At 54.4% G+C, this 8,024-nt stretch overlaps 1 protein-coding gene across 1 annotated transcript in view; it reads left to right on the top strand.

The window, feature by feature from the left end:
- The window catches only part of RBM19 (RNA binding motif protein 19), a 70,204-nt gene extending 66,471 nt beyond the window's left edge, over positions 1-3,733 (top strand). Inside the window, exon 25 of the mRNA XM_054082418.1 lies at positions 3,235-3,733. The gene's annotated coding sequence lies outside the window, so the exon portion shown is untranslated. The remainder of the gene's footprint in view (positions 1-3,234) is intronic.
- Positions 3,734-8,024: the final 4,291 nt, after the last annotated feature.

Below are 8,024 nucleotides of genomic sequence, written 5' to 3' on the forward strand. Positions count from 1 at the left end.
AGGTATCCAAATTGGCTAATAAGGGAAGCTTTCACCCCAAACCAGAGCTAGGAAGAGAGGCAGAGAGAATATCAACCGATGTTGGCTGAGGCGGGTGTGCGCATAGTGTGACTTGAATCGGTGAAATATGGAAAGCGGTGCCAGCGCGAGGGGGGAGACTGGAAAGCAGCAATGGAGAGGGCTCTGGAGAGGGGACGGCATCCGACCTCCCCTGCCATGGGGCAGCAGCAGCCGGGCTCAGAACTGCCCAAGCACGGATCCCAGCGTTCTACAGTCCATAATTAGTGTCACGTAATAAGGCTCAGCCCCAGGACCATACCGGGCTGATGGGCCCAGCCTGTGTGTCCCATCAGTGCTTCTGCCCCCATGGGCTGGAGGGTACAGACCCAGTGTCGTCACGTCTCCCAGTGTGACATCCCCAGTTCAGGGCTCAGCAAAGCCTCCGGGATGGTGATTGCACGCGGGGCTGACTGTCACGGGGAAAGAAGGAGCAGGAAAGGAAGAGAGAGGTCTGTAGCGTGTCTCAGGTGAGGTGACGTGGCAGGGGAAAGCGTTTTCTTCTTTTTCACTCAACTAAAAATCAGATTTTTCTTTATCTGCTGTTTAATTTTCTCCTGCAAGAGCAAGCCAAGGAGCAGTAGGAGCTGCATTCAGGCACAGTGAGGTAGGCTGTCGGTCCTTATTGTGGGGAGGAGGTGCTGCCCCATGGGCACCCACTGCTCGTGGGAAACAGCTCACGAGTGTCAGATGCCAGACAGAGCAGCAGCAACGGGAGCTCAGAAGGTCACAGAGTCCTTCCCTACCGCAGATCAGCTCCTGCTTCCTCTAGCAGCATCTTCAGATGATGTTCGATAGTTAAGATAAATAAAAAACTGGAAAAGCACCTCTGCAGATCTCATTCTATGATTCAGCCTATTTAAATGGATAGAGTAAGAGCTCAAAATGCAGCTGATGAGTAGCTGAAGGAAGGATGCCCCTCCGAGGGCCGGCTGTTGCCAGGCGGTGTTTTGCAGCTGCTAAATGACTTTTTAAATTGAGAAGAAACCTACAGCCACTTTTACAGTCCCCTTAGCTCCCTTATGTAGGGCAGCGCAATGGCTGGAGATCACCGCGCTGCTGCTTGGCTGAGTTACCGGGTATTACAGTCCCACTGTCCTACAGCAAGGAATCTCAACGGATTCAAAATAAGCCGCAGCAACTCTGGCCAAAGGCGGTTTTCCTCCTTCCCTGCCACTCTCCCTTTGCCACCTCTCCCCTCCCTGTGCCACTGGATTGAGGGTGCTCACAAAATTTAGCACGCTGGGTCGCATGGAGCAAGCAAACCTCCTTCTTTTCCCTTTGCCCTGTGACTTGGCTTAATCAAGTGTGTTGGAAGGTGGTTATGCGGAGTGTTTTTCCTTGGTATGTGGAGTATTTTTCCTTGGGGTATGGTGGATGTTCTCAATGCCCCAGCAGCTGCAGCACTGCTGCGGTGGTGGCCAGAGCCCCCCCCCCCCCCCCCCCCCCCCCCCCCCCCCCCGTGTCCCTCCATCCCTTCCTGACAGCTTAAACCATCCCTCATGGCCCCAAACCAGAGGTGGGATTTAGCAGGTGTAATGCAGACAGCTTTATAAGCCACGATAGATGGAGAGGAAATTATGCTCCTGCCTCTGCTGCTTTTGGTGACCTAAAATCTTTTCGCAGTGAAGTGTAGGCTGTGTTAGCAGCTGTCCTGCAGGTGCTGATGGGGCTGGAGGGGTGCTGGGGTGCTGCCCTCTGACCAGTTCCAAGGTTTTCTACTCCATCAGCTTAGAAATCAGACCTCATAAGGCAAAATAAAGCTTTACCCAAAGTGCCGTGAGAGATCTGTCCTGGCCATACACTAAATCTCCAGGCAGGCACGCCCATGGGGCCGTACCGTACCTTTGTGGGGTCCATCCTGCCCCAAGAAACTCAGGAGCGAAGCCCAGGCTTGACCTCAGCATCATCCCTCCCGCCGAGGCTCAGCAAAGCTGTGCCCTGCCTGATTCCCCGCAGAGGCTCAGTGGACGGCCAGGCCCAGGAGCTCTTGTAGCGCTTTGGGTGAAGCTTTAATTTTGCATTTTGTGGTCTGATTTCTCAGCTGATGGAGTAGAAAACCTTTTAATTTCTTTTCTCCTGCAGGCTCTGGGCGGGTGGGCAGCACGAGCTGTGGCCACTGGCTGAGCCCAAAGACCTTCCTTCCCTAGAGCCGGGAGTATCCCAGCAGCCCCTGAATTAAACACAGGTTATTTCAACAGGCAGAGATGTGGTGCTGGTGGCTCTGTAATGCCTGATGAGGTGGCAGAAATGGGCAGATCGCAGGCAGGAGATGTTTTAATTTCATTTTCAGCTGAACCCAGCCCAATATGTCAGCCTGGCCTAAGAAAGTCCTGAGAAACAGCCGGACAGGCTGTCCCAGGAGCAATTTTAAGCACGTGTCAGCAGAAGTGATGCAGGGTTGCAGAGGGCTCACGCTGGAGGATTGCAGCTCGCCATCCTTCCCACCCCTCAGCAGGATAAACTGGACAGGCACCTCACCCCCGGGCAGCTGCAAACCAGAGCGGGTATCCTCCCACTAGAAATTTGGGCTGAAAAATGAAAACTGGGAAGTCAAATTTAATAAAACAAACCCAGCCCACTCTGTGTTTCAGCTGCTGTGCCGGGAGCCCTTTGCGCCCGGCAGTGAGAGCGACGGCAGGCAGGAGCCTTGGACTTCGTTAGGATTCAGCCGTTAGATCTCTCCTTTCTCTCTGATGGCTGAGTGTGATTGACACTTACAAATTACCCAGCCAAAAGTGTCGAGTCTTTGACCCCTGAGTAACATCTTTGGCAAGCCTGAGATTTGCCAGCATTTTGTCATCTAATTACTACAAATCCCTTGAAAATTCACTGGCTGGTGAATTTTTAATGCGGGACAATTTCAATGTGATGCATCGCCCAGATGGGCACGCACGCGTGCTCCTTCCCTCTCCCCCCGCCACCTCTTCTCCTTCCCTTTCTTCTCCTCCTCTGCTTCCACTCCAATCCCTTTTCTTACCTCCCTCCTCCCCATGTGCATCTTTATTTGCGGGAAGCGCCCTGGCATCTCATCCCTCCGGGGCTCTCCATCCCACCGGAGGAGGCCCTTTGCGTGTCCCCCGGCCCGGCAGCACCGTGCTTGAGTGCCCCTCGCTGGCTCACCCGTGGTGGCAGGGAGCTGCTACGTGGCATTAATTTCTTTTTCCATCTTCTCAGGTCTCTCGCTGACGGATGGAGAGGGAGAAGCCTCCGCTGGGGACTCGGCAGCCAGCACACTTGTTGCCAGCGGAGTCCACTCGTCCTGTGAACCCAAGGGCTGATTGTGCCGTGTGTCCCGGTCTCGGTATTCCCGGCCTTTCAAACAGATGTTGAATTCAGAGCAGGAGGAGCCCTCGGCTGCCAGCAGCTCTTGCCCAAGGTTCGCTTCTTAAATCCAGGCAAGGATATGATTCCCCTCATCTCAGAAACCACCCAGCCTGGTGGCACAGAGACCTGGGGAGGTGGACGCTTCCCCTGCTGAGCCCACGGACTCCGGCTGGACCTGCTCTGTGTCTGAATTAAATGATAATTCCTGTACATTAAAAGCCACACGTATATTTTAAGATTTTTCCAAGCCGAGTCACCTTTCGGGTTTGTTTGGCTTTGTTTGTTTAATACATATTCGCCACAGCTAGGTAGTTATTTGGGTCCGATAGGGAGATAAACATATTTTAGGAGGGAGGCCTGGGGTTTGCTGCGTTCGGCTTTGTGCCTGTGTCAGTTCTGTCCCCGCTCTCAGGCAATCGCCTCCCGTCTCTCCCTTCCCGGCTTTCAAAGGGAAAGAGGCTTTGCTTTTCAACCAGGGTACCGCTTTACATATGTACGCAGCTGATAAAGTATTTTCACTTCGCCCCTTTCCCCTCTGGGAATCGCTGTCTTACGGCAAAACTGTTTTGTCTGACAAGGGCTGCAACAGATTACACATGTTGGCTGCAAACACAGGGCCTTTTTTTTCCCTGTTTTTTTTTTTCTTTTTGAGAACTGCATACCTTTAAAAAAAAAAAATCTCTCTCTCTCTATACTCTCATGGCAAGCGCTGCCTTTTGCCTCGTGTCCCCGGGAGCAGCCCGGCGTTCAGACCTGCTTGCGGCATCACACAGCCCGAAGTGGTGCGTTTCACCAGGTTGTGTGCCTGGATTGGTTTTCTAACATGAGCTTAGTTTGAGCCTGGATCCACAGAAATGCCACGGATTTTGTCGGGGGCTGAGCAGTTCAGTTGGTCTGGCCTGGGGTTTTGGCTCTGGTTTGGGGGGAGATTTCTTAGAACCCCTCAGCATCCACAGAGCTGCAGCAGGGGAACCGCGTGTGATGGGACTCGGTGGCTCAGGGACACCCAGGGCACCTCTTTTCGACTCTAACATGGGCCATGGATTTCTCCCATCTCTTCTAACTGGGAGCCAGCTGGGAAAGGTGTGGGCTCTGCTTTTCAAACGGGTTATTCAGGCATTAAAAGCAAAACCTTAAAATCCTGGGCTGGCTTTAGCAGGAGAAGGGGCAGAGCCAGGAAACCCCTGCCATGGGAGGGGTGCAATGTCGCTGATCTGGGCAGTGCCTTGCATGCTTTAAAGGGAAAATACAAGATGTTTAGCGATGTGTATGAAGAATTAGGGTACGTCGCTGTAGATGGAAGACAGCTCAGGAGAAAGCTGTCCTCCAGGAAGGATACTGGCCGGGAGGTGACATCCGAGGTGGGGAACCCAGACTAGATGCCACTGGGAAGCGTGATCCGCTGAAAGCATGAGGGATACAGGGGTCAATAAATCTAAGCGAACTGAAGCCAGAAGCTTGTTTTGCACTGGGTTTTATGTGATGCAGAGGACCTGGAATCCCACCAGAGTGCCTGGAAGGGGCTCGCAGTGCGGGCAGCTCTCCCTGTGTCACCTCCAAGGGATGCTGGTCCTGCCTGCTCCCAAAGACCTCTGGTGACCCCAGCCTTAAGCAAACTTTGGACCTGGGCACCACTGAGGGTTCCTAGACCCAGGGAGAAGCTGTGGTTGCCTCAAGTGTTGTGATGGCACCAGATTCACCTGACCTAGGGTGGATTCACTGCCATTTCTAGGAGAGAAAGTCCCACCAGCAGCACTGTCTGACTCCAGGTGAGGACACTGGGCGCCTTGGGGAGGACGAGAAGTGAAGCCTAACCTGCTCTTTTCCAAGTGAGTGCTCTCTTTTTTTTCCCCTCATCTCCCCCTCTTTGCTCATGAATTCCCATCAAAGCAACAGGTTCAGGCCCAGGAAACACTTCACTTCCCCTGAGTTGTTTGTGGAGATAATTAATTGTGTGCTCTCGGCTGAAATGTGCCGTGGCTGCACTGAGCAAAGGGAGCCCGAGGCCTGCGGCATCGACGGGGATGGATGGGGGAGAACCACAGGTGGAAAATATGCCGAAGGAACCAGGTGAGAGCAACCTTCGCTGCAGCAAAGGTTGGGACCAGCCCCTACCCTGGGCTGCTCATCTCCCAGCCTATTCTTGTCCCCCAGCCCAAGGCTGTTCAGTTTGGGGACGTCTTTTTTCTCTCTCAGTGCCATTTCCAGCTTTCTGTGCCCCATTCAGGCCAAGGACGGACGCTGCATTCTCTCTCGCAGGTGTGGGTGCAGCTCTGGTTGATACCATGATGTACCGACGAACCCGCTTGGTCCTTTTCACAGCCTTCCCATCTTTTCCCAATAATTTCTGACCTTCAGCCTTCCATTACTTTACTCCGCTCCTGTTTCTTCCAGAGCCGAGTCTGACAGCCTGGAGATGCTCCCAGAGTGGAGGGTCACTGCTTGTGGGTCACCCAGGGCACCTGCTGCGTGGGGTGACGCTGCCTGTCCAGGCGAGGCCACCCGGTGCCTCTCAAGGGTCTTCTCAAGCCTGGGAACACCCTGGGTCCCAGGGACAGCCCACGGCACTCCATAAACCCCTGCTCCAGTCACACTGCGATGCCTGGGTAACTAAGAAGTAATTAGTGCCGCTTGCTACAGCGAGTAGAACCCAAATGTCAAAGAACAGCAAAGCTATTAAGACCTGTTTTTATTGCGCGTTTGCAGCTGAAGTCTCTGTGTGTGTGTGTGTGTGTGCTGGAATGTAGGGGATGAATCCAGCTCTGAAGCACCGGGCAAAGTCCTGTTGCTGTGCTGCTCACCTGGCAGATCATTCGCTGTGCGCTGCCTCAGTTTCCCCTCCATCCCCTCTGTAAGGCACTCGCCCTCCATGGGAGAAAAACCCGTAGCTGTGTGGATGGGAGAGGCCGGATCCTGCCCCAGGGGGTGCTGGGGAGGGCGCGGGGCAGCCGGGGGAAACCTTCTGCTCCGGTTTAGATGTAAAAAATCAGGTGGGCTGTGATGCGCTGAGGGCTGTCCCTGCCTGGGGACCCACCCGGCTGCTTCCCTGCTCCCAGACCTGCGTGTTTGGTGCCAGTTTGAGGGGAGCAGGCAGGGTCCCGCCGCAGGATGCGATGCGCCAGCCTGCTCCCATCCCTGCGCCGAGCAGGAGAGGGAGAGAGCGGAAGAAAACGGGAGGGAAAGGACATGTCAAATCAATCATATTTAAACAAAAGCCTCTGCGGCCCAAGGGCCCTTTTAAAAGCTGCTTATTTAATTAAAAGTCCCATTTTCCATATTTATGGCCCTTATTCAGTTAAATATTAACCGCCTGGGCCAGGGCTGGTTTATTCTTTGGGAAGAGGCAATGTTGGGAGGTTCGTTAGGGGTTTATCAGGCAGCCGAGGCGCCCGGCAGATGGATGGAGGGATGGAGGGATGCAGGACAGCACGCGTGGGCTCGTGTGGGCACCCAGGACCGTGGGGTGGCAGTGCCACTGGCCAGATTCTTTGGGACCATCACCTTCTGGAGAGAAGACCCCCCCCTAAAAGGGCTCCAGGAAAGCTCAGGAGGGGCTCTTTATCCGGGAGTGCAGCGATAGGATGAGGGGAACGGTTTTCAGCTGAAAGAGGGGAGATTGAGATGAGATCTTAGCAAGAAATGTTTCACCATGAGGGTGGGGAGGCCCTGGCCCAGGGTGCCCAGAGCAGTGGTGGCTGCCCCATCCCTGGAGGGGTTCCAGGCCAGGTTGGATGGGGCTCGGAGGAACCTCATCCAGTGGGAGGTGTCCCTGCCCACAGCAGAGGGTTGGAACCCCCTTTAAGGTCCCTTCCAACCCAAACCATTCTGTCTCCTCAGAGCCCCTAAGTTGAGGCAGAATAGTCATAAAAAGACCCCCGTTCTGCCGTAGGGTCGCTGGCTGCCCGACAAACTCTCCCCAGGGCTGGGGAAACACGACTGCTTTCCCCCGAGGTGTTATTCCCAGCAGGTCAGTGGGCAGTCCTTGCCGGCATGTGATGACCACTGCTGTGCTGGACCCATCTCAGATGGGTTTTGACAGGTCAGAGCTGTGCAAGACCTCATTGAAGGTTCATCAGCCAGCCGTGGTGTCCATGCACCAACCTGGCCTTTGGGAGCTGGAGGCAAGGACCTCTGCGGGAGTGGAGGTGGACCTTGCTGGTAGACACATCTTGGAGCAGGACCAAAGCACAGCTGGCCTCAGGAAGCTGTCAATGCCTTTTGAAGATGTGGGAACGAGGGGCACCTGGTGCTTATGTAGGCTCCTCTCGAGGAGAGGCAACAAGATGTAATTTCTGGGCTTCAGTTGGGTTGTTGGTGCTCCAAGGGGAAGCAGTTTGTCCTGGCTCTGATAGCAAGTGGAGTGACCACCACATCACGGAGAAGGTGCTGAGCTGGGGAGAGATGGGGCTGAAGGCTTCGTGCGTGGGTGGTGGCTGTAATCGAGCTGATGCTGTGTGAGGCGTCAGTGCTCTTTTACTGGTCGCTCTTCTCCTTCCTTGCTGGTGGTTACTTTACGTGGCTGTGTCGGGCAGTCACTTCAGTCCACGTGGTTGTGACCTGGGTGAAAACCATCTGATAATTTGATGATGTCGAACCGCTTCAACCTGCTCTGCTCAGTACTGTGCAAGGGGCAGAGGGTT

The sequence above is a fragment of the Cuculus canorus genome, chromosome 17, assembly GCF_017976375.1.
Source record: "Cuculus canorus isolate bCucCan1 chromosome 17, bCucCan1.pri, whole genome shotgun sequence".
Classification (NCBI taxonomy): domain Eukaryota; kingdom Metazoa; phylum Chordata; class Aves; order Cuculiformes; family Cuculidae; genus Cuculus; species Cuculus canorus.